Source organism: Equus asinus, chromosome X, assembly GCF_041296235.1.
Source record: "Equus asinus isolate D_3611 breed Donkey chromosome X, EquAss-T2T_v2, whole genome shotgun sequence".
Taxonomy (NCBI): Eukaryota; Metazoa; Chordata; class Mammalia; order Perissodactyla; family Equidae; genus Equus; species Equus asinus.
In genome coordinates, this window is record NC_091820.1 from 122,317,298 (window position 1) to 122,340,386 (window position 23,089).

At 38.3% G+C, this 23,089-nt stretch overlaps 1 protein-coding gene across 2 annotated transcripts in view; it reads right to left on the reverse strand.

Annotated features, from left to right (window-relative positions):
• GPC3 (glypican 3) overlaps window positions 1–23,089 on the reverse strand; it is a 407,750-nt gene that overhangs the window by 239,880 nt on the left and 144,781 nt on the right. The window lies entirely within an intron of this gene.

The following is a 23,089-nucleotide window of genomic DNA, read 5'->3' on the forward strand; positions in this document are numbered from 1 at the left end:
CAAATCTACTTAAGTTTAAGGTTTTCCCATTCTTGGCACAGTCCCTACTCATTCTGGCCCCTAATATCAGCCCTGTAAAAGAGAGATTTCAGTTCTGTAGGATCTCCTGGTAGCTGCTTAGCAATGCTTCTGTTAGGGCAAAGAATGTTCAAGAAACAAGAGCTATCATAGCTCCTTAGCTAAAATGAATATCCACATCTTATTTATAAAGTTGATCGCCATTCCGATAACACTGGCTGTAGCAAAGATCAATAGACGTAATTACCCTGTCCTATGCACTCTGAGGACTAACCTCTGGGGAAAGAATTATTGGTGGAAACACTATATGCAGCATTAAGTATTAATGACACTCTCGAGTTTTCTGAAAAGATAGGTAAATTCAGGAAACAAAAAAAAATCTTTGATTCTCTGGCCAGCATTAGAAAACCAGCTTGCCCGTGAATGTTAATATCATGTCAATAATTCTGACATGGAATGAAAGAAGTGTGGTGCACAACCACCCATTAAATGGAAGAACACCAAGTGACATTCCTGATGAGTTTGCATAATTAGCAAGGGTTTGGAGCTAGTGGTACACGGAGCACCCATCAGCAGACAGCCCTCTGATTAGTTAAAATTCTGGAGGACATTTTAATGTTTCTTCCTTCAACTCTGTTCACTAGAATATCCTGAGAAAGCAACTTGCAACTTAATGTCAACCCAGATTTAGGCACTCGGTAGAAAGGGTAGACGAGCAGTAAGATGCTGCTTTACACCACCCAGGCGTCTCAAGCACGGATTGCCTGCACTGTATAAAAGCAACAGCCGAGCTCCAGGAGGGAGTCAATTGTACAATGTCAGAAATGTAAAGGAGCCTAAATATGCCGTTGTGTCAAGGAATGCTGAAGAAACATCTGCAGAATGGCATCTTACAGGCTGTTAGGGCAAATAGTGAGGCTTGGAGCATAGAGAACAGACAGCTGCGCTTTTAGGGGACATTTTCAGATGTAGAGGTCACTGGAGAAATATGTCAGTTGGCGTGGTGAGTTACCCCATGCTAAGAGAAACCAGATCAAATTTTTGGCTGGTTACCCAGGACACTCCGGGATACCTCCTCTATAATATGATTTTCAACCCACATCCTCCTTTAGCAAAGGGAGTATTTGTTTACTCAGTTTTCCCTTTTCTCCGAAGCACACATATTTTGTGGGGCTCCTTGTCAGAAACAGTTCCCCACCCTGGAATGAAATCTGCTGATGTGGTTTCCTAAACTGAGGCTTGTCTGCTCACTAGGAGAGACAAACAGTTTCAATTAAGGACAGCACGTAAGCCTTGTTTGAGATGGCTACATTCTGTCAAGACCCAAGCAAGCCAGGGCAATGGCAGAGAGTAAAGCTGAGTAACGTCTTTGGAGCAGATTCTTAGTTTTATCAGAGTCCCAGAGTCCTAGGAGATCAGGGGACTTAGAGAGTTTACCTAGCCTAATGCCGTTGTTTATCCAAATATTTCTAGGAATGAGGAAAATGAGGCGCCCAGAGAAGGGAAGTGGCTTTCCTCAAGCCAGCCAGCTTGGCGCTAGATTTCAAGTCTCCAAATACCTGAGCTCACAGAAAATAAGTTATGGCAGCAAGTTTATAATAACACATCTTCTGCCTCCATACTTTGATAGTTTGATGTAACAATCAAATAAACCAACAAATATACCAAGTAATTACACAGTAACTAGAAACTGTTCCAAGTCATGGAACAGAGAATAACAGCCAGACCTGATGCCTATCCACAAGATGCTTTGATTGAACAGAAAAGACATAAAACCACGAAATGAGCAGTGAACAAGCATTAAACAAGTGAACAGCTTCCTATTTTGCAACACTATAAACTTTACAGAACAGCGTATTAGAAGGTACTCACTGGGTACATTTATACAGACAATTTATACTGTACAATTATACAGACAATTCGAAAGCACAAGAGAATCTAGAAAATGGCAAGAACTGTGGGGACTGTGACCGTCAGGAAAAGTACAGCAGGTGGGGCTTGAAGGAAGGCTGAATCAACGGGGTAAGACAGTCTAGCATGAGAAAAAAGTATGAGCAAAAATTCGGAGGTGAGAGCGAAGCATGCATTGTGAGAGCACATTTAGGAGTGAAGCTTTGTACACACCCTCTGGGAGTAAGGTAAAGTTGGAGAGGTGACGGTGGGGACCAGATTCTGGTAGGCTTGAAAAATCAGACAGAAGATTTTATGTGCTGTGAGGTAAGCATTAGGGAGACATTTTATGTTCTTCAGCAGGAAATAATAGCTCTCTCCTGAAAGCTTACCATGTGCTAGTACTCTGCTAAGCTCCTTACATGGATGATCTCTTTGAGTCTTCACAAAAAGCCTAGGAGGTGGTACTAGCATTACCCCTATTTTCAAATGGGGAAAATGAAGATTAGAAATATTAAGCAACTTGATTGGGATACACAGCAAATAAAAAGAGAAATCAGGATTGTAACCCAGATATGTCTCATTCCACTGCCCAGAAACATTGTGTTCTTAATATCATGCTCTATGTGATGAGGATAATTTTCAAAAAATAAACCTGGCATCATTGTAAACAGGGAGGGTTAGGAAGCAAGGATACTGGTTAAGAGTAACCTCAATAATCCAGACACTAGAAGGAAAGGTCCCAAGAGAAGGTGGTGAAAGTAAGAACAGAGAAAGGATAAATCCTATAGGCAATGTGATGTAGTGGATGTATGGGAGAAAGCAAAAGATGGCTTGGAGAGGAGTCATAGCACTAGCAAAAGGTGGGGGAGGGGGTGAGAAGAGTAACTAGTTTGCAGGGAGGTGGTACAAAGGTTAAATTAAGTTTAAACATGTTGGCTTTCTAATGGCAATGGGAAATGTCCAATGGAAAGCTGATAGTATGAGCCTGAAGACATACCTTTGTTTCGTTTATGGGTCCCTAATGAAATCTGCGAACCCATTCCCCAGAAAATGTACACATATGCATACATGAAATTTTGCATCACATTTCAGAGGACGAGTGACTCCCCAAAACCCACCCACAGAACCTTTGGTATAAGGCACGAGCAATAAATTGAGGATGGAGATGTACAGATTGGGGAGTCTTATTCATAGACAGCATCACTTGAACTTCTCTTGGCTTCCAGGATCCTGCCCTTCCTGGTTGCCACCTTCCTTTCTCATCACTACTTTTCCGTTTCTTTGTTTGACCCCTACTCTTTTCCCTGTCCAGTAAAATTGAGTGTTAACCAAGAATCTAGAATATTTTGGGCCCTCTTTTTTTCTCTCTACAGACTCAGTTGGTTAATTTTTATAGAGATTTTTATAAGAGATTTTATTATTAAATGAAATAATACGTGTAATTTGAATAGCACAGTCCCTGGCCTGTAAAAAGCTCTTAGAAAATGGTAGCCATGAGAATAACCTGAGAGCAACAGATTGAATTTTATAAGAACTCCACTGTCAGGACAAAAGAAGGAAGAAGTTGGTTGAATGAGACAAAGAACAAGCTGCCAAAGTGGTTTTGAGAAGCTCCAAAAAAGAGCAGTAGAGAAGCTCAAGGAGAAGAGTCTATCACAGAAGGAGTGAGAGGATGGCTAGTGGTGTAACGTGCCTCAGTAAGGAGGAAGAGAATACGGCTAAATTTTATTTGAATTGTCTCAAGCTAAAATCAGGAAAGAAGACTCTTCTTACCCTAGGTCAAAACAATTATTCCCAAGATGCACAGTGTGATTAATCTTCTCTCCAATAAGCTGCCTCGTGCTGACACAAGAATATCAGTTTGTTGTGGTGGTCGTGGCAGGTGCTATGGTTTATAAGATAATTTTAAGCCTGTCATCATTAGAAAATTTGGGAAATAAGCCCTCCAAAAACTATTCCAACAAGCTCAGCATATAGTTTTCAAGCTGAAAATTCAGAAGCCAAGCATCTCTCAGAAGTCAATTCTCCCCCAAACAGGTCCATTGCATTTAGAACTACTGAGGCAAGAATATCATGCAAACATACCTCTGGCAGCTTTTAAATGAAACAGCATCGTCTTAGTTCCCAGCCTGGTCTCTCCCAATGGGACGGCATATGCTTCTCAACACACAAATAAGCACCATGGTGTTATATTTGCAAATAGATTAATCAGGTCTTTTTGAAAAATTGGCAGAATTTCTTCAAGTTTCAAGGGGTAAGATCTTAGTTTCCTAAACTAAGTTTGATGGGCCATATACCAAGAGAGGTGCAGCACTTTGAGAAAGTTTTACAGCTTCTTATTTATAGTTTTTCCTTTTAAAAAGCAAATCTCACTACTTCTATGGATCTATTAAGTGAAACTAGACCTCTACTAGTTGACTTTAAGAATGCAGGGTTAAGTTCTACCAGATCTGCTCCTGAATCACTTATTAGAACTCAGCAGGACTCCTGGGGAAGGAAATGCTTATTTTTTCCCCCAGCAACTGGGTATTATCACTAGAAAATATGTGCATGGAGGAGGGAAGGAGGTGGAGAGTATCTGAACCATTTCTGTAAATAAACAACTCAGTGAGTAGGATGCATAATTCCTAAAATTTGCATCTGCAAATTTGCATTTCAGATTTCTCAAAAATTACAACGCAAGTTAGCTGGCTTTTCATTCCTGCTTCCCCCCTCCTGTGATCATCCTCAATTTCAGCCATGATTCACTAAATATTTTTTCTCATTGGAAATCATAAAATGATGTCCTAGCTCATTGTTTCATTTTATATTGAGCTTCATTGGGTTTTCAGACATTTACACTGTCAGCTCTCCTTCTCTTACTGTAAAATCTTTTTTATTGACAATTCAATCATGTCAAGTTTGGAACAGGAGAGGCACTGATTTGATCAGCTATCATTGGATTTACAATATATAAATGACAGCACCATATCTGGCCCTTGTCTAAAGCAGCTGCCTTTTATCGATTTATATTCCACTAGCAAGGAAGAAAAATTGCAGCACAATGTACTGGTATGGTCCAAGATCAATACCAATTTTTTTCTTAATGACACAAAGGCCAAGATAAGGACAGCATAAGTCAAAGCTAGACAGATCAAATTTGTCTGATATCCCTTTCAATTACTGAAGAACATGCACAGGGATGTATAACATTAAAGCAAAGGAGAATATTATTCCAAGTGGTTTAAAATTATAACATCAAACAAGACTGAATAGCATCCTCCTCAAGATATGGAATTGAAATGAGCTGAGAATGGAGGACTACCCCTGCCCCCAACCTTGGTCTAACAGCAGCTTGGCACCTCCAGAGTTAGTCTAAATACTAGAACTCAGAGAACTGATTCACCTGTGTAATCCAAATGATGAGGATTTAAACCAGGACTCTAGCATCAAACACCCTCAATTCCTCAGACGTTGGTATTGAACAACAGGTAATGAAGAGTGAAATAGACTGGTTGCCCCCCAGAATATAATGTGTTACAGGAAGCTAAAAAGCAAATTACTCAAACAACTTAACAAGCTCAATAGAGCAGTTAGGCCACATAAACTCTGGGCAAGTTGCAAAGTTATAGCTATCTCCACTATGGCAATAAAGGGCTGCCCAATCTCCTCAGGAATCTGGGAAAATTCCTTATTTCAGCTAAAATGGAGCTTGGTCCAGAGCAAAGTAGTTCTTTCTAAAACTAGTGTGCCTCAATCCCAACCCCACATCATGGCACATTATGATAAAATCAGTTCACAGGAATGCTGGACTGGAGACGGCCTTGGTGATTTTCTCTATTGATGGATTTTTTTATAAAGGAAACAGTTTTTTTTTTTCTTGGAAAGATTTGCCCTGAACTAACATCTGTTGCCAATCTTCCTCTTTGTTTTTCCTCCCCAAAGCCTCAGTACATAGTTGCATATTCTAGTTGTAAGTCCTTCTACTTCTTCTATGTGAGCCACTCCCACAGCATGGCTACTGACAGATGAGTGGTATGGTTCTACAACCAGGAACCAACCCCAGGCCACTGAAGTAGAGCACACTGAACTTTAACCACTAGGCCATCAGGGCTCACTCTTGATGGATTTTTTTAAGCCTGCTACCAATACTGAAGGAGGCAGAAGCTCCTCCTCATTAAACTATGTCCCTGTTCTGCTTGCATATCTTTCTGATAGCCCCTTCCCTTCCACCGTGTCCTCTCCAACATAACACAAACATGGTTAGACACTTTAAACAACAACAGTTTTTTGCCATAGAGTATAAACTCAACAAAGATTAGGTAAATTATAGTTAAACTAGGGGTGTTCAAGAGAAGCATGATGAAATTGTGGGAGGGCTTTTGTGAAATATGTTGTGAAGGGAATTCAAATATCTGATCAGTGGCATAATAGATGATGTTGGAATTCCTTTCAGTTCTGAGTTTCTATGTTTCTAAGTAATATCATCTCAAATGCCCTATTACTAATAATTTAAAAAAAAAAGTAGAAAGAGCATGGGTCTTTGGAATCAAATTGATTTGGGTTCCAGACTAGACCCGGCAACTTACTAGCAGTGTGATCTTGGGTAAATTACTTAGCCTCTGTGTACATAGTGGCAGGCACAGTGACAAGTGTGCTATACGTAATATCTCATTTGATCCTCACAACAATCATATTGGGTTGTTATCTCCATTTTAAAAATGAAAAATCTGGTTCAGTGAGCTTAAGTAAACTTGCTCAAGGTCATACACAGTTAGTTGTAGAGTCTGGATTGAAACCATGATCTGTATGGCTCCAAAATCTACTCTTGACACTTCTCCCATCACACTGCAGTCCTTCCAGTCCAATCTAAGCCTGACCTATTTTCTTCACTGTCTCTCCGGTCACTGAGAAATCAAATTTGGGCCAGATATCTAACCACAACAGAACAGTATAATCCCAGTTATAGTGTGAGCAGCCAATGGTAACTTAGATGCCTGCTCAAGAAAATGCTTAGAAATAAAACATGGAAACTTTACTTCTTCAAGCCATGTTTGTTACCAATGCCACCATGATAATGTATCTAATTGAAGAGAAATAAGCATCCCAACTCTAAGGACAAAAATAGAAGTTGTAACAAGAATGTAAAGAGCACCATGAGACATATGTCTTATATAGTCAATTGTGACTTGATTTTCCAGTAGTGCAACTGATGCATTTTTTCCTTGAAAATTAGTGCAATATTTACTGATCATGACATCAGACGATGCAGTTTAGCTGTGAGTAACAGAAGCAGGCAGTTCAAGCTGGTGTGAAGTAATCAGAAACAGGATGCCTTGTTTTCCACAAAATGTCATGCTGGGACTCTGAGTGACAATAAAACTGGGGTCACCAGATGGGTTGTGGGATTGGGAGGTTTGGTAAGACCATACAGGTAGTTAGCACTACTAGGATGTCAGGAATCCAAAAGAGGTAAAACAGAGAGAAAGACATATACAGACATCAGAAGTCAGAGCTGGCAGTGGGGTCATGTTTTTGGGGTAGCGAATGGGGTAAGTCCACACAAGAAATCATTAATTAGGGCACCTAGCTTGAACCTGATACTTTCAGACACTTTCTCTCACAGAAATAATATACCAGCTGTCCTCAGCTAGTAGCAAAGAGGGTAATGATATCTGGCTGGCAAGGGCTTTTGAAGGTACTGGGGAACATGCAAAGAGCTAAGCAAAAAAGACAGAGGAACAACTAGCTGGTAGGTGGGAAACTGTACAGGAATGTGGTTAGGCACTCTGGCACTAGAAGCTATGATTGTGAAAATGCATGCCAGTAAGTTAGTGTAATAGCCAGAACGTAGTAAGATCTTAACACATTTTTTTTAAGTCCTGCAAAAGGGACTGTGCCTAAAAATGAAAGGATGAAAGTTTTCAAGTGTAAAAATGATCTTTCTACCAACACACGTGTATAGCAACGTTTTCGACAGAATCATTTTTTTAACACGTAATAATTGAAAAATGAAGCTGAGTTAATGACCAAGGGTAACTTCAAAATAGCTTATTTTGGAAATATAAATGTATACTAATTATCACCAGCTAGCAACATGTGTACTCCATTGACTAATAAGCTTTCTGACTTCATAAGAAGGAAAAAAGAATTTTGTTAAAGACTATAGCCAATTATTCATATTTTGAATTTCTGTATAATCCTACCACATTCTTAAGTGGTCCAAATAAGTGAAGAGCAACAATGTCACAATCTCTATGTAGTCAACTGTATCTGTCATTTGGGAATATTAGCACATGGATAGTTCTTTTCAAATTGTATTGGGATGAATAGTTACATTCTCTCTCTGTTGAACCATTTCTCTCCTTCTGTCTCAGATTATGTACTGGATAGAGACAACTGGGAGCTATAGAGACACACATACTTTAAAGTTAGAAGACCTGAGATGAAGGCCTAATTCTACCACTTACTGGCTCAGCAAATTCTCAATGCCTCTGATCCCCAACCTACATAACAAAGATAATAATAACTATCCCTCCCAGTGTACATATTATTCATCTTTATATGCGTCATGGACCTGAAAATTGTGCCAGACAAATATTGAGCAGATGCCCAAGAAACATTTGTTGCTTGGTGATGAAAATTTCAAGAAAAGAGTATTTTTTGACCTTGGAATTTTGTGTTTGCCAGAAAGACATTCATAATAAAAAACATTATAAAAATATAATAATTCTACAATTGTCACTCACACTCAAAATCATTTCATTGAAATAGACTGCTCCAATCATCATCTTTGAATTGACATCACTTGACCTAGTAAATAGGTAACTATATACTGCAGAGACTATGCATTTTTACTTTCCTAAAAGACATGCATAAGTATCACGTGCCAAATATTCAACCACATTTAGAAGATAAAATTAACCTAATTACCATAGGATATAAACAAAATCCAGAGTCTCATGTATAATATACAAAATGTCCAGGATACAATCCAAAATTACTTGGCATAGAAAAAAGTAAAACAAAAAACAACTCAACTCACATGGGCAAAGATAATTAATAGTTGCCAACACTGAGATGACACAGATGATAGAGTTATCATACAAAAAATGTTAAAGCAGCTATTATAAAATGCTCCAACAAATAAAGGCAAACACTCTTGAAATGAGTGGAAAGATACAATGTTTCTCCAAAGAAATAGAAGATATAAATATAGACTAAATGGAAAATTTAAGTCTCAACAACACAAGAAACCAAATAAAAAAAACTCACTAGATGGATTCACTGGCAGAATGGAGATGACAGAGGAGGAGTCAGTAAACTTAAAGATAAAGTAGTAGAAATTCTCCAATCTGAATAGCAGACAGGAAAAAGATTGAAAAGAGAAAATGAGCAGAGCCTTAGGCGTCTGAGGAATAACAACAAAAAGTCTAACGTTTGTGTCATCAGAGTCCCAAAAAGAGGAGGAAGAGTATGGTGCAGAAAAACATATTCGAAGAAACAGAGGCTGAAAATTCCCCAAATTTTGCAAAATACATATACCTACAGATTCTAAATACTCAGCAAACTTCAAACTCGATACACCCAAAGAAACACACATCTGGACACATAATAATCAAACTGCTGAAGACTAAAGAAAAAGAAAAAATCTTGAACGTGGCTAGAGAAAAAGAATATATTATTTACAGTGGAAAAACAATTTGAATGACTATGGATTTCTCATGAGAAACTATGGATTCAAGAAAGAAGGAGTACATTTTTAAAGTGATGAAAGGAGAGAATTATCAACCCAGAATTCTGTATCCAGCAAAAATATCTTTCAGTAATGAAGATGAAATTAAAACATTTTCAGATGATGGAAAACTAAGAGAATTAATAGCCATTGAACTGCTCTAGAGGAATTTCTTTGTACAGAAGGGAAATGATACCAAAGGGAAAATTGGGAAATCAGGACTGAAAAATGGGAAACAGAAAAAGTAAATATCCAGATAAATAAAATAGACTACTCTTCTCCTCTTGAGTTCTTTAAAATATGCTTCACAGTTAAAAATAAACATTCTAACAATGTCTGATGGGATTTTTCAATGTATTTGGATAAGACAATTACAATATAAAAGGGAAGGGAAAAGGGAGAAGGGTGGAAAATTTCTGTATTCAGCTAGAAGACTGTGAAGGGCTGGCCCTGTGGTTTAGTCATTAAGTTTAGCATGCTCTGCTTGGGTGGCCCAGGTTTGTGGGTTCGGATCCCAGGCACAGACCTACACCACTCATCATCCATGCTGTGGTGGCTACCCACATACAGAATGGAGGAAGACCGGCACAGAAGTTAGCTCAGGGCTAATCTTCTTCAAGCAAAAAAAGAGGAAAATTGGCAACAGATATAGCTCAGGGCAAATCTTCCTCAGCAAAAGAAAAGAAAAGAAAAGAAAAGACTGTGAAAATTAAAGTAGGTGTATTTTAATTCCTAGACAATCACTAAAACAAAAAAGCTATATTCAGAGATATAGTAAAAAATAATAATAATAATAAAATGGAATAATAAAAATTGTTCAAATAACCCAAAGGAAAACAGGAAAGAAGAAAAAGAATGAGAAACAGAAAGTAAAATATAGAAAACAATAAAATGCTAAATTTAGATGCAAACACATCAATAATGACATTACCTGTAAGTCATCTAACAACTCAACCAAAAGGTTGATATTATAAACTATAAGCTGTCCACAAGAGATCTATTTCAGATAGAATGATATAGGTACATTAAAAACTAAAAATGTGGAGAGTGATGATAGCAAAAATGGCAAAGTAAGGACTTCTGAAAATTTGCTCCTCCACAAAAGCAATGAACAAAATTGGCAAAAAATGTGAGAATCAGAATTCTGGAAATTGATCAAAGGCTTGGAGCAACCCAGAGAGCATTTTTTTTTAAATGGCTGAATCTTGGTGAGAATCATGACCTTTGTGGCATTTTAATTGCTCTAGATGTAGTTCTTGCTCTCCAGTTCTGAAGTAGCCTTGAAAAATAATAGTCTGCATTCCTGAAGGAGCAGAATGGAACTTGAGATCTCCCAAAGCCTCATTCCCAAAGAATTGTCCTGATTTGACCTGTCAGGAGGTTCCCTGGAAGATTCAAAGTACAAGGGTCTCTGTATTTGACCTGATTTGGAGTATGGCCGGTGTGAAAAGCATTTTCCCTGAGTTGGGGTCGGGGGGTTGTCAAAGAAAATTACTGACAAGTGTTTTAACTTGGTGACTGCCTGAGGTGGTAGACAGCTGAAGCAAAGATTAGACTAAATGAAAAGTTTAGCTCATGCTCAAAAAAGACTTGAGAAGGCACTAAGATATCACTTTCAGTTGACCTTGAGGCTCAGTGCAAGCAAAAAGTGATGGCTAAGGCAGAGTTGTCAACTGCCTGACTAAGTGTTTAAGGCATGCCCACAAACACAGAGAACCACAGCAAAGAATAAAAAATTTGTTGGCTTCAGGCATTTATAGAAATCTCTGTCCAATCATTAGCTGGTCACTAAGGTAACCAAATAGAGACTTCAGTGACCACACACAGCAAATAAAGACTTTACAGAATTAATTTTAAAACTCACTAAACAAACAAACAAATACAGTTAAAGCAAGTAAGAACAACAAGAAACACTGGGAAGGTGGGAGAATCTGATTTCCAGAGTTGCCACATTATATAAAGTGTCCAGTTTTTAACAAAAAATCACAAAACATGCAAAGAAACAAGAAAGTATGGCCAATACAGATAAAAAGCAATCAATGGAAGCTTCCTGAGGAAGCACAGACATTGGACTTACTGGACAAAGACAGTAAATCAGTTATTTTAAATATGTTTAAAGAGCTAAAGGAAATCATGTCTACAGAACTGAATGAAAACATGAGAATGCTGTCTCACCATGAAGAGAATATTAATAAAGGCATAGAAATTATAAAAAAAAGAACTAAATAGAAACTCTGGAGTTAAAAGGTAAAATAACCAAAATGAAAAATTCACTAGAGGAGCTCAAGAGTAGATCTGAGCAGGCAGAGAAAAGAATCAGTGAACTTAAATGTACCTCAGTTAGGGAGCAGAAAGAAAAAATAATGAAGAAAAATGAATAGAGCCTCAGAGATCTGTGGGACACAATCAAGTATAACAACATACAGAGAATGGGTGTCCCAGAAGGAAAGGAGAGAGAGAAAGAGGCAGAAAGACTATTTGAAGTAATAATGGCCAACAATGTCCAAAAATTGATGAAAAATATCAATCTACACAACCAAGAAGCTCAACAAATTCTAAGTAGGATAAACTCAAAGACATCCACACCTAGACACATCATAATCAAACTTTCAAAAGACAAAGACAAAAAGAGAACCTTGAAAGCAGTAGGAAAGTATTGACTCATGTACAAGGAATCATCAACAATATTAGCAGCTGACTTCTCATCAGAAACCATGAAGGCTAGAAGTCAGTGGATTAACATATTCAAAGTACTGAAAGAAAAAAACCTGTCAACCAAGAATTCTATATCCAGCAAAACTATCCTTCAAATGAAGGAGAAATGGGGAGTAACTGCTTAATGTCTACAGGACTTCCTTTTGGGGTGATTAAGATATTTTGGAAGTAGATAGAGGTCGTGGTTGTACAACATTGTAAATGTACTAATTGTCATTGAATTGTTTACTTTAAAATAGTTAATTTTATGCATGCAAATTTCACCTCAATTTAAAAAATGAAGGAGAAATTAAAAACATTCCCAGAAAATCAAAGCCTGAGAGAATTCATCACTAGCAGACCTGCACTACAAGAAATACTAAAGGAAATTCTTCAGGCTAAAATGAAAAGAAACTAGACAGTGACTTCAATCTACTGAAAAAATAAAGAAAATCACTAAAGGTAACTGCATAGGTAAATATAAAACAGAGTATAATTATATTTTTATGTATAATTCTTTTCTTCTACCCAAATTAACAGACAATTAAATAAAGCACAAATTTTAAATCTGCGTTTATGGAAACACAATGTATAAATATATAATTTGTGACAATAACAGCATAAAGGAGAGGGAGGAACACACCAAAGTTTGTGTATATTAAGTTGATATTAATCTGAACAAGACTGTCATAAATTAAGATGTTAATAGTAATCCCAAGGACAAACATTAAGAAAATAAGTAAAAAATATATAGCAAATGAAATGACAAGGGAATTAAACTGGCACAGTAGAAAATATCTATTTAAAACAAAAGAAGGCAAAAATGGAGAAATAGTGGAACTGGAAAAGACATAAGACATAGAAAACAAATAGTAAATTGGCACATGTAAATCCCACCTTATCAGTGATTACGTTAAATAGGAATTTATTAAACTCTCCAATGAAAAGACAGAGATTGGCAGGATAGATATAAAAACATGATTCAACTACATGTTGTCTACAAGAGACATACTTTAGATTCAAAGATACAAATACATTGAAAGTAAAAGAATGGAAAAAGATACAGATACACCATGAAAACAATAACCAAAAGAGAGCTGGAATGGCTCCACTAATATGAAATAAAAACTGTCATTAGAGACAAAGGACATTTCATAAGGGTAAAGGGTTAATCCATCAAGAATACGTGACAATCATAAACACATCTAGATCTAACAATAAAGCCCCAAAATACAGAAAGCAATAATGGACAGAATTAAAGAAAGAAAGAGACAATTCAACAATAATAGTTGGAGACTTCAATACCCCACTTTCAATAATGTATAGCACAGCTAGACAGAAGATCAGCAAGGAAACAGAAGACATGAACAATACTATAAACCAACTAGAACTAACAAACCTTTATAGAATGTTCCTTCCAAAAATAGAAGAATATACATTCTTCTCCAGTGCGCGTGGAACATTTTCCAGGATAGACTAAAAATTTGGTCATAAAACATTTTAAAATAAATTTAAAAGAACTGAAATGATACAAAGGATATTGTGACCATAATGGAATGAAATTAGAAATTAATAACAGAGGGAAATTTGGAAAATTCACAAATATGTGGAAATTAATGGTAAAAAGATAGAAAACAATACACCATGGACAGAGAAGAGCCAAGATGGCGCCGTGAGTAGTCCTCTTTGTCTCTCGCCCTTCGAGTCTACAATTATTTGGACACTTATCGCTTGGCAAAGGATATCCAGACAGCATCTCAGGACGTCTGAGACACCCACGCGACTATACATCGGAAGGCGGATGGACTTTCCTCCGGGAGGATGTGGAAATAGGTGAAAACTCTCCGACCCCGACGGGCAGCCTAGTACCCGAAAGCGGCTTTCTTCCAACGGACGCCCCCAGAGGATCTACACACATCTAGGGCAGGAGCGAGAACACAACAGAGGAGCGACGGTGGAAACAGGTGACCAGAACCCTACCTAAACCCCCCGCAATTACTCCTAAACGCAGAGGGAAACTTTGGAGTTGCACACCTGAGCCCGCGGGGAGAGTCTCTCCCCGCCATTGGCGGGGAGACCCAGCCTGGTGCTCGGGGCGCCCGGAGGGTCCCAGACAGAGACACGGAGGGCATGGAGGTCTCCCAGCTGCCGTTGCCCGCCCCGTGGGACTAGGGATTGCCGGAGATCTCCGAGAGGACCGGGGCGGGGGGAACTTTCAAAGGCCGGTTCTGCGACCCGGAGGGGAAGCGCCGGAGCTCCGCCAGGTAGCAGACAAAACTCTCTGTCTGCCATTAGCAGAGGGGCCACGCCCAGCATTCAGGGCTCCCGGCAGAGGCCCAGAGAGAAGCCCTGAGGGCGGGGCGACCCCCAGCTGCCGTTGCCCGCCCCGTGAGGCTAGGGATTGCCGGAGATCTCGGAGAGGACTGGGGCTGGAGAGAGTTCCAGAGACCCAGCTTAGTAGCCTAGGGGGAAACCCTACAGGCTCACAGCAGCCTTAGGGAAAGCCTCTGCACAGCACCAGTAGAAGGCACCCAGCCGCCAGCCACAAGGCTGGAAGACCCCAGGGCAAAAGCAGCATAGCTAGGTGTACTAACCACAGACTGTAGAAGATGCCAATAGCTCTCCTGCGACCCATAGAGGACAAGTGAGATTTGGTGGGTGCCGACAGCAACGGAGCGACAAATATAAGTGATCCCACCCCTGGCCGCTGGAAAAGCCCATAACACCGTTACAGACCCCAAGGAGAGAGCACATCTAGGTGGGCTGCAACAGTAGGCACCTGCAGCCTGAAGCCCCCCTGTGACGGCCCCCACGGCAGAGGAGGGAATCCAAAGGGCCACTGTGGCTACGAAGAGGGGCCCAGGCCCAGTTAGCAACTACGGACAGGGTTCCTGGTTGGTGAAATATAAACAGCTGCTCCTCCCACCGCAGCAGCTGAAACAAGTGAAAGGAGCAACTAAACTCTATCTCCATGCGGAGGCACAAATCAACAACATCAAGCAATATGAAAAAATACATTAAATCTCCAGAACAGAAAGAAAGTAACAAATACACAGAAAACAATCCCAAAGAAAATGAGATATATAACCTAAATGATGATGACTTCAAAACAGCCATCATTAAGATTCTCAATGAGTTAAGAGATAACTCTGACCGACAACTCAACGAGTTCAGGAGCTATGTCACAAAAGAGTTTGATACGATAAAGGAGAACCAAACAGAAATATTGGAAATGAAGAACACAATAGAGGAGATTAAGAAAAATCTAGATGCTCTGAACAGTAGGGCCGATAATATGGAGGAAAGAATTAGCAATTTGGAAGATGGCAATATAGAATTGTTGCAGGCAGAGGAGGAGAGAGAAGCAAGACTTAAAAGAAATGAAGAAACTCTCCGAGAATTATCAGACACAATTAGGAGATGCAACGTAAGGATTATAGGTATACCAGAGGGAGAAGAGAAGGAGAAAGGGGCAGAAAACCTATTCAAAGAAATAATGACTGAGAACTTCCCAAATCTGGTGAGGGAGATGGATCTTCAGGTGACAGAAGCCAATAGATCTCCAAACTTTATCAATGCAAGAAGACCAACTCCACGGCATATAGTAGTGAAGCTAGCAAAAGTCAATGACAAGGAGAAAATATTAAGGACAGCCAGGCAAAAGAAACTAAGCTACAAAGGAACCCCCATCAGGCTATCAGCAGATTTCTCAGCAGAAACTTTACAGGCTAGAAGAGAGTGGAACGATATATTCAAAAATCTGAAGGACAAAAATCTACAGCCGAGAATTCTCTACCCAGCGAAAATATCCTTCAAATACGATGGAGAAATAAAAACTTTCCCAGATAAACAAAAATTAAGGGAGTTCATTGCCACAAAACCTCCTCTTCAGGAAATCCTCAGGAAAACCCTCATTCCTGAAAAATCCAAAAAAGGAAAGGGGCTACAAAACCAAGAGCAGAGGAGATAAGTAGAAGGACAACAACAGAGAGTAGCAGCTCTTCATCAGAACAGATTAAACCATGGGACGAGAAACAAAGGAAACTGAAGAAAACCGGAAAACAAGACACAAAATGGGAGTGGTAGGCCCCCACGTCTCAATAATCACTCTAAATGTAAATGGATTGAACTCCCCAATCAAAAGACACAGAGTGGCAGGATGGATCAAAGAACAAGATCCAACAATATGCTGCCTCCAGGAAACACACCTCAGCCCCAAAGACAAACACAGACTCAGAGTCAAGGGATGGAGAACAATACTCCAAGCTAATAATGAACAAAAGAAAGCAGGTGTCGCTATACTAATATCAGACAAGGTAGATTTCAAAGCAAAACAGATAAAGAAAGATAAAGAGGGACAGTATATAATGATAAAAGGGACTCTCCACCAAGAAGACATAACACTTATAAATATATACGCACCCAACACAGGAGCACCAAAATTTGTAAAGCAACTCTTAATAGAACTAAAAGAAGACATCAACAACAATACAATAATAGTAGGGGACCTCAACACACCATTAACACCAATGGATAGAACATCCAGACAGAAAATCAACAAGGAAATAATAGAATTAAATGAAAAATTAGACCAGATGGACTTAATAGATATATATAGAACACTTCATCCAAAAACAGCAGGTTACACATTCTTCTCAAGTGCACATGGAACATTCTCAAGGATTGACCATATTTTGGGAACCAAAGCAAACATCAATAAATACAAGAGAGTTGAAATAATATCAAGCATCTTTTCTGATCATAACGCTATTAAACTAGAAATCAACTACAAGAAAAAAGCAGAGAAAGGTGCAAAAATGTGGAGACTAAACAACACGCTTCTCAACAAACAATGGATCATTGAAGAAATTAAAGAAGAAATCAAATATTATCTGGAGACAAATGAAAATGAGAACACGACATACCAAATCTTTTGGGATGCAGCAAAAGCAGTCCTAAGAGGGAAATTCATTGCAATACAGGCTCACCTCACTAAACAAGAAAAAGCTCACGTAAGCAACCTCAAACGACACCTAACAGAACTAGAAAAAGAAGAACAAACAAAGCCCAGAGTCAGTAGAAGGAGGGAAATAATAAAAATAAGAGCAGAAATAAACGATATTGAAACAAAAAAGACAATAGAAAGGATCAATGAAACAAAGAGTTGGTTCTTCGAAAGAATTAACAAAATTGACAAACCCCTAGCCAGACTCACCAAGAAAAGAAGAGAGAAATCGCAAATTAATAAAATCAGGAATGACAGAGGAGAAATCACAACAGATACCAATGAAATACAAGAGATCATAAGAGAATACTATGAAAAACTATATGCCAACAAACTGAACAACCTGGAAGAAATGGACAAATTCCTAGACTCCTACAATCTCCCCAAACTGAATCAGGAAGAAATGGAGAATCTGAATAGACCAATCACAAGTAAGGAAATAGAAACGGTAATCAAAAACCTCCCCAAAAACAAGAGTCCAGGACCAGACGGCTTCTCTGGAGAATTCTACCAAACATTCAAAGAAGACTTAATACCTATTCTCCTCAAACTGTTCCAGAAAATTGAGAAAGATGGAGAACTCCCTAATACATTCTATGAAGCCAACATCACTCTGATCCCCAAACCTGACAAGGACAACACAAAGAAGGAGAACTACAGGCCGATATCACTGATGAACATAGATGCAAAAATCCTCAACAAAACTTTGGCAAACCGATTACAGCAATACATCAAAAAGATTATACACCATGATCAAGTGGGATTTATACCAGGGACACAGGGATGGTTCAACATCCGCAAGTCAATCAACGTGATACACTACATCAACAAAATGAAAAACAAAAACCACATGATCATCTCAATAGACGCAGAGAAAGCATTCGACAAGATCCAACACCCATTTATGATAAAAACCCTCAGTAAAATGGGTATAGAAGGAAAGTACCTCAACATAATAAAGGCCATATATGATAGACCCACAGCCAACATCATACTCAATGGACAAAAGCTGAAAGCCATCCCTCTGAGGACAGGAACAAGACAAGGGTGCCCACTTTCACCACTCCTATTCAACATAGTACTGGAGGTGCTGGCCAGAGCACTTCGGCAGGAAAAAGAAATAAAAGGAATCCAAATAGGTAACGAAGAAGTAAAACTCTCGTTGTTTGCAGACGACATGATCCTATACATAGAAAACCCCAAAGAATCCACAGAAAAACTATTAGAAATAATCAACAACTACAGCAAAGTAGCAGGGTATAAAATTAACGTGCATAAATCAGTAGCATTTCTATACACTAACAATAAACTAACAGAAAAAGAACTCAAGAACTCTATCCCATTCACAATCGCAACGAAAAGAATAAAATACCTTGGGATAAACTTAACCAAGGAAGGGAAGGATCTATACAATGAAAACTACAAGACTTTCTTGAAAGAAATAGGCAATGACATAAAGAGATGGAAAAACATTCCTTGCACATGGATTGGAAGAATAAACATAGTTAAAATGTCCATACTACCTAAAGCAATATACAGATTCAATGCTATCCCAATCAGAATCCCAAGAACATTCTTCACAGAAGTTGAACAAACAATCCTAAAATTCATATGGGGGAACAAAAGACCGCGAATTGCTAAAGCAATCCTGAGCAAGAAAAACAAAGCCGGCGGAATCACAATCCCCGATTTCAAAACATACTACAAAGCTACAGTGATCAAAACAGCATGGTACTGGTACAAAAACAGGTCCACAGATCAATGGAACAGAATTGAAAGCCCAGAGATAAAACCACACATCTATGGACAGCTAATCTTCGACAAAGGAGCAGAGGGCCTACAATGGAGAAAAGAAAGTCTCTTCAACAAATGGTGCTGGGAAAACTGGACAGCCACATGCAAAAGATTGAAAATTGACCATTCTTTTTCACCACACACCAAAATAAACTCAAAATGGATCAAAGACCTAAAGATTAGGCCTGAGACAATAAGTCTTTTGGAAGAGAATATAGGCAGTACACTCTTTGACATCAGTTTCAAAAGAATCTTTTCGGACACTGTAACTCCTCAGTTGAGGGAAACAATAGAAAGAATAAACAAATGGGACTTCATCAGACTAAAGAGCTTCTTCAAGGCAAGGGAAAACAGAATTGAAACAAAAAAACAGCTCACTAATTGGGAAAAAATATTTACAAGCCACTTATCCGACAAAGGGTTAATCTCCATAATATACAAAGAACTCACACTGCTTAACAACAAAAAAACAAACAACCCGATCAAAAAATGGGCAGAGGACATGAACAGACATTTCTCAAAAGAAGATATGAATATGGCCAATAGACACATGAAAAGATGTTCATCATCGCTAATCATCAGGGAAATGCAAATCAAAACTACACTAAGATATCACCTTATCCCCGTTAGATTGGCAAAAACATCCAAAACCAAGAACGACAAATGTTGGAGAGGTTGTGGAGAAAGAGGAACCCTCATACACTGTTGGTGGGAATGCAAACTGGTACAGCCACTATGGAAAACAGTATGGAGATTTCTCAAAAAGTTAAAAATAGAAATACCCTATGACCCAGCCATCCCATTACTGGGTATCTATCCTAAGAACCTGATATCAGATATCTCAAGAGTCCGTTGCACCCCTATGTTCATCGCAGCATTATTTACAATAGCCAAGACGTGGAACGAGCCTACATGCCCAGAAACTGATGATTGGATAAAGAAGATGTGGTATATATACACAATGGAATACTACTCAGCCATAAAAAAAGACGAAATTGGCCCATTCACAACAATGTGGATGGACCTCGAGGGCATTATGTTAAGCGAAATAAGTCAGTCAGAGAAAGACGAACTCTATATGACTCCACTCATAGGTGGAAATTAGTATATTGAGAAGGAGATCTGATCGGTGGTTACCAGGGAAAAGGGGGGGTGGGGGGAGGGTACGGAGGGGGAAGTGGTGTACCCACAACATGACTAACAAAAATGTACAACTGAAATTTCACAAGCTTGTAATCCATCATAACATTAATAAAAAAAAAAAAAAAAAAGAAAACAATACACCATGCAAACACTAATCAAAAGAAAACTGGAGTGGCTATATTATAATCAGAAAAAAAGCAGATCATGGAGCAAAAAGTATTATCAGGAATAAAGAGGGACATTACATAATGATAAAAGGGTCAATCCACCAGGAAAGAATACCAGTCCTAAATATGCATGCACTTAACAGAGCTTCAAAATAAATGGAGACTCAACATAGTAAAGATGTCAATTTCTCCCAAATTGATGTATAGATTTAACATGATTCCAACCAAAACCCCTGCAAGATTTTCTTTGTACATACAGACAAGTTGATCCTAAAATCCCTATGGAGATCCAAAAGACCCAGAATAACCAAAATAATTTTGAAAAAGAAGAATAAAATTGGAGAAGTTACAGCACCCAATTTTAAGTCTCACTATAAAGCTACAGTACTCTACAGAGCAGACAGTGTAGTATCAGTATAGATCTATGGAATAGAACTGATTGTCCCAAAATAGATGCACACAAATATGACGAATCAAGCTTTGACAAAGGTTCAAAGGTGATTCAATGGAGCAAAGATAGTCTTTTCAACAATGGTATTGGAATAATTAGACAGACTTATGGAAAAGTAATAAACTTCTCCCTAAAACCACACCTTATACAGAAATTAAGTCAAAATTGATTCTAGATCTAAATATAAATTGTAAAACTATACAATTTTTGGAAGAAAATATGGGAGAATTTCTTTTGACCTGGGGTTATACAAGGAGTTCTTTCACACGACACCAAAAGCATAATACATTACCAAAAAATATGATAATTTGGAGTAATTCATCACAATTAGAACTTTTGCTCTGAGAAAGACACTTTTAGAAAGAACAAAAAAGGACCAGCCCCGTGGACGAGTGGTTAGGTTCGTGCTCTCTCTTTCAGTGGCCAGGGTTTCGCCGGTTCAGATCCTGAGTGTGGACCTAGCACCCTTCTCAAGCCATGCTGAGGCGTCCTACATAGCACAACCAGAAGAACCTACAACTAGAATATACAACTATGTACTGGGGGGCTTTGGGGAGAAGAAGAAAAATAAATAAATAATAAATAAATAAAAATAAAAAGAACAAGAAGACAAGCTATAGACTGGAAGAAAATATTTGCAAATCACACATTCCACAAAGGACTTGTATCCACAATATATAAAGAGCTCCATGTAAAAGATCTCCAAGGGCATTTTGCTGAGAGAAAAAAAGCCAAAATCAAAAGGTTACTGTACAATTCTATTTATATGATGTTCTCTAGGTGACAAATTTATAGTGATAGAAAACAGATCAGTGGTTACGATGGGTTAGAGTTGAGGGAAGAGTGTGACTGTTAAAGGGTAACACAAGGAAATTTATTTGTGGTGATAGAACAGTTCCGTATCCTGATTGTCAGGATGTGTATTCAAATCTACACATGTAATAAAATTTCATAGAACAATACATGAAAAAAGTAGATGTAAAAATTAGTGAAATCCTAATTAAGTCTATACCTGAGTTAATAGTATTGTGCCAGTGTCAATTTCCTGTTTTGGACAATGTACTATAATTATGTAAGATATTATCATTGGGGGAATCTAGGTAGAGTGTCCTTGGCAATTCTCAGTACTATTTTCACAATTTCTTGTGATTCTTAAACTATTTCTAAATTAAAAGTTATATAAAAAAAACTCAACAATATGAAAAGAAGCAATCCAATTTGAAAATGGGCAAAAGACCTGAACAGATACTTAACTAAAGAAGATACATAGATGGCCAATAAACACATGAAAAGATGCTCAACATCATTAGCCATTGGGGCAACGCAAATGAAAACCACTATTGAGACACCATTACACACCTATTACAATGGCTAAAATAAATGTTGCTGACAAGGATCTGAAGTGATAGCAATTTGCATCCATTGCTGGTGGAAATGTAAAATGGTACAGTGACTCTGTAAAACCGTCTGGCAGTTTCTGATAGTTAAATACACTATCATATGACCCAGAAATCCTATTTCTAAGCATTTATCCTAGAGAAATGAAAGCTTATGGAATTTAAGTTAACACAAGAACCTGTATGCAACTGTGTACAGCATTCTTATTTGTAATTTCCCCAAACTGGAAACAACCCAAATATCCTTCAACTTGAGAATGGAAGACCAAATTGCAGTACCTCCAAACCACAGCGGGAACACACTATTCATATACATGCCAACTTGGGTGAATCTCAAAGGCATTTTGCCAAGTGAAAGAAGTTAGTCTCAAAAGTTTGAAATACTGTAAGATCTCATTTATGTGACATTGTGGAAAAGGCAAAACTGTAGTGCTAGAAAACAGATGAGCACTGCCAGGAGTTAAGGCTGGCATGCTACAAAAGGGTAGGGTAGCACGGGGGAGTTCTTGGGAGTGATGGATCTGTTCTGTATCCTCATTTTGGTGGTGGTCACATGAATTTATGCCTTTGTTAATAACCAAAAAACTGTACACCAAAAGAGTCAATTTTACTGTATGTTAACTTACAAAATATTCTATAAAATTCACGCAATTACGCCAGTAATACCATCATCTCACAATCATGAGATTTAAAAGTAAGAGCACGTACAAACACAGCACTTACAAAGTGCAGACATTTTCTATGTGTTTTACAAATATTAACTCACTTAATTTCCACAATAATCCCATGAGTTGAGTACTAAAAAAATTTCCC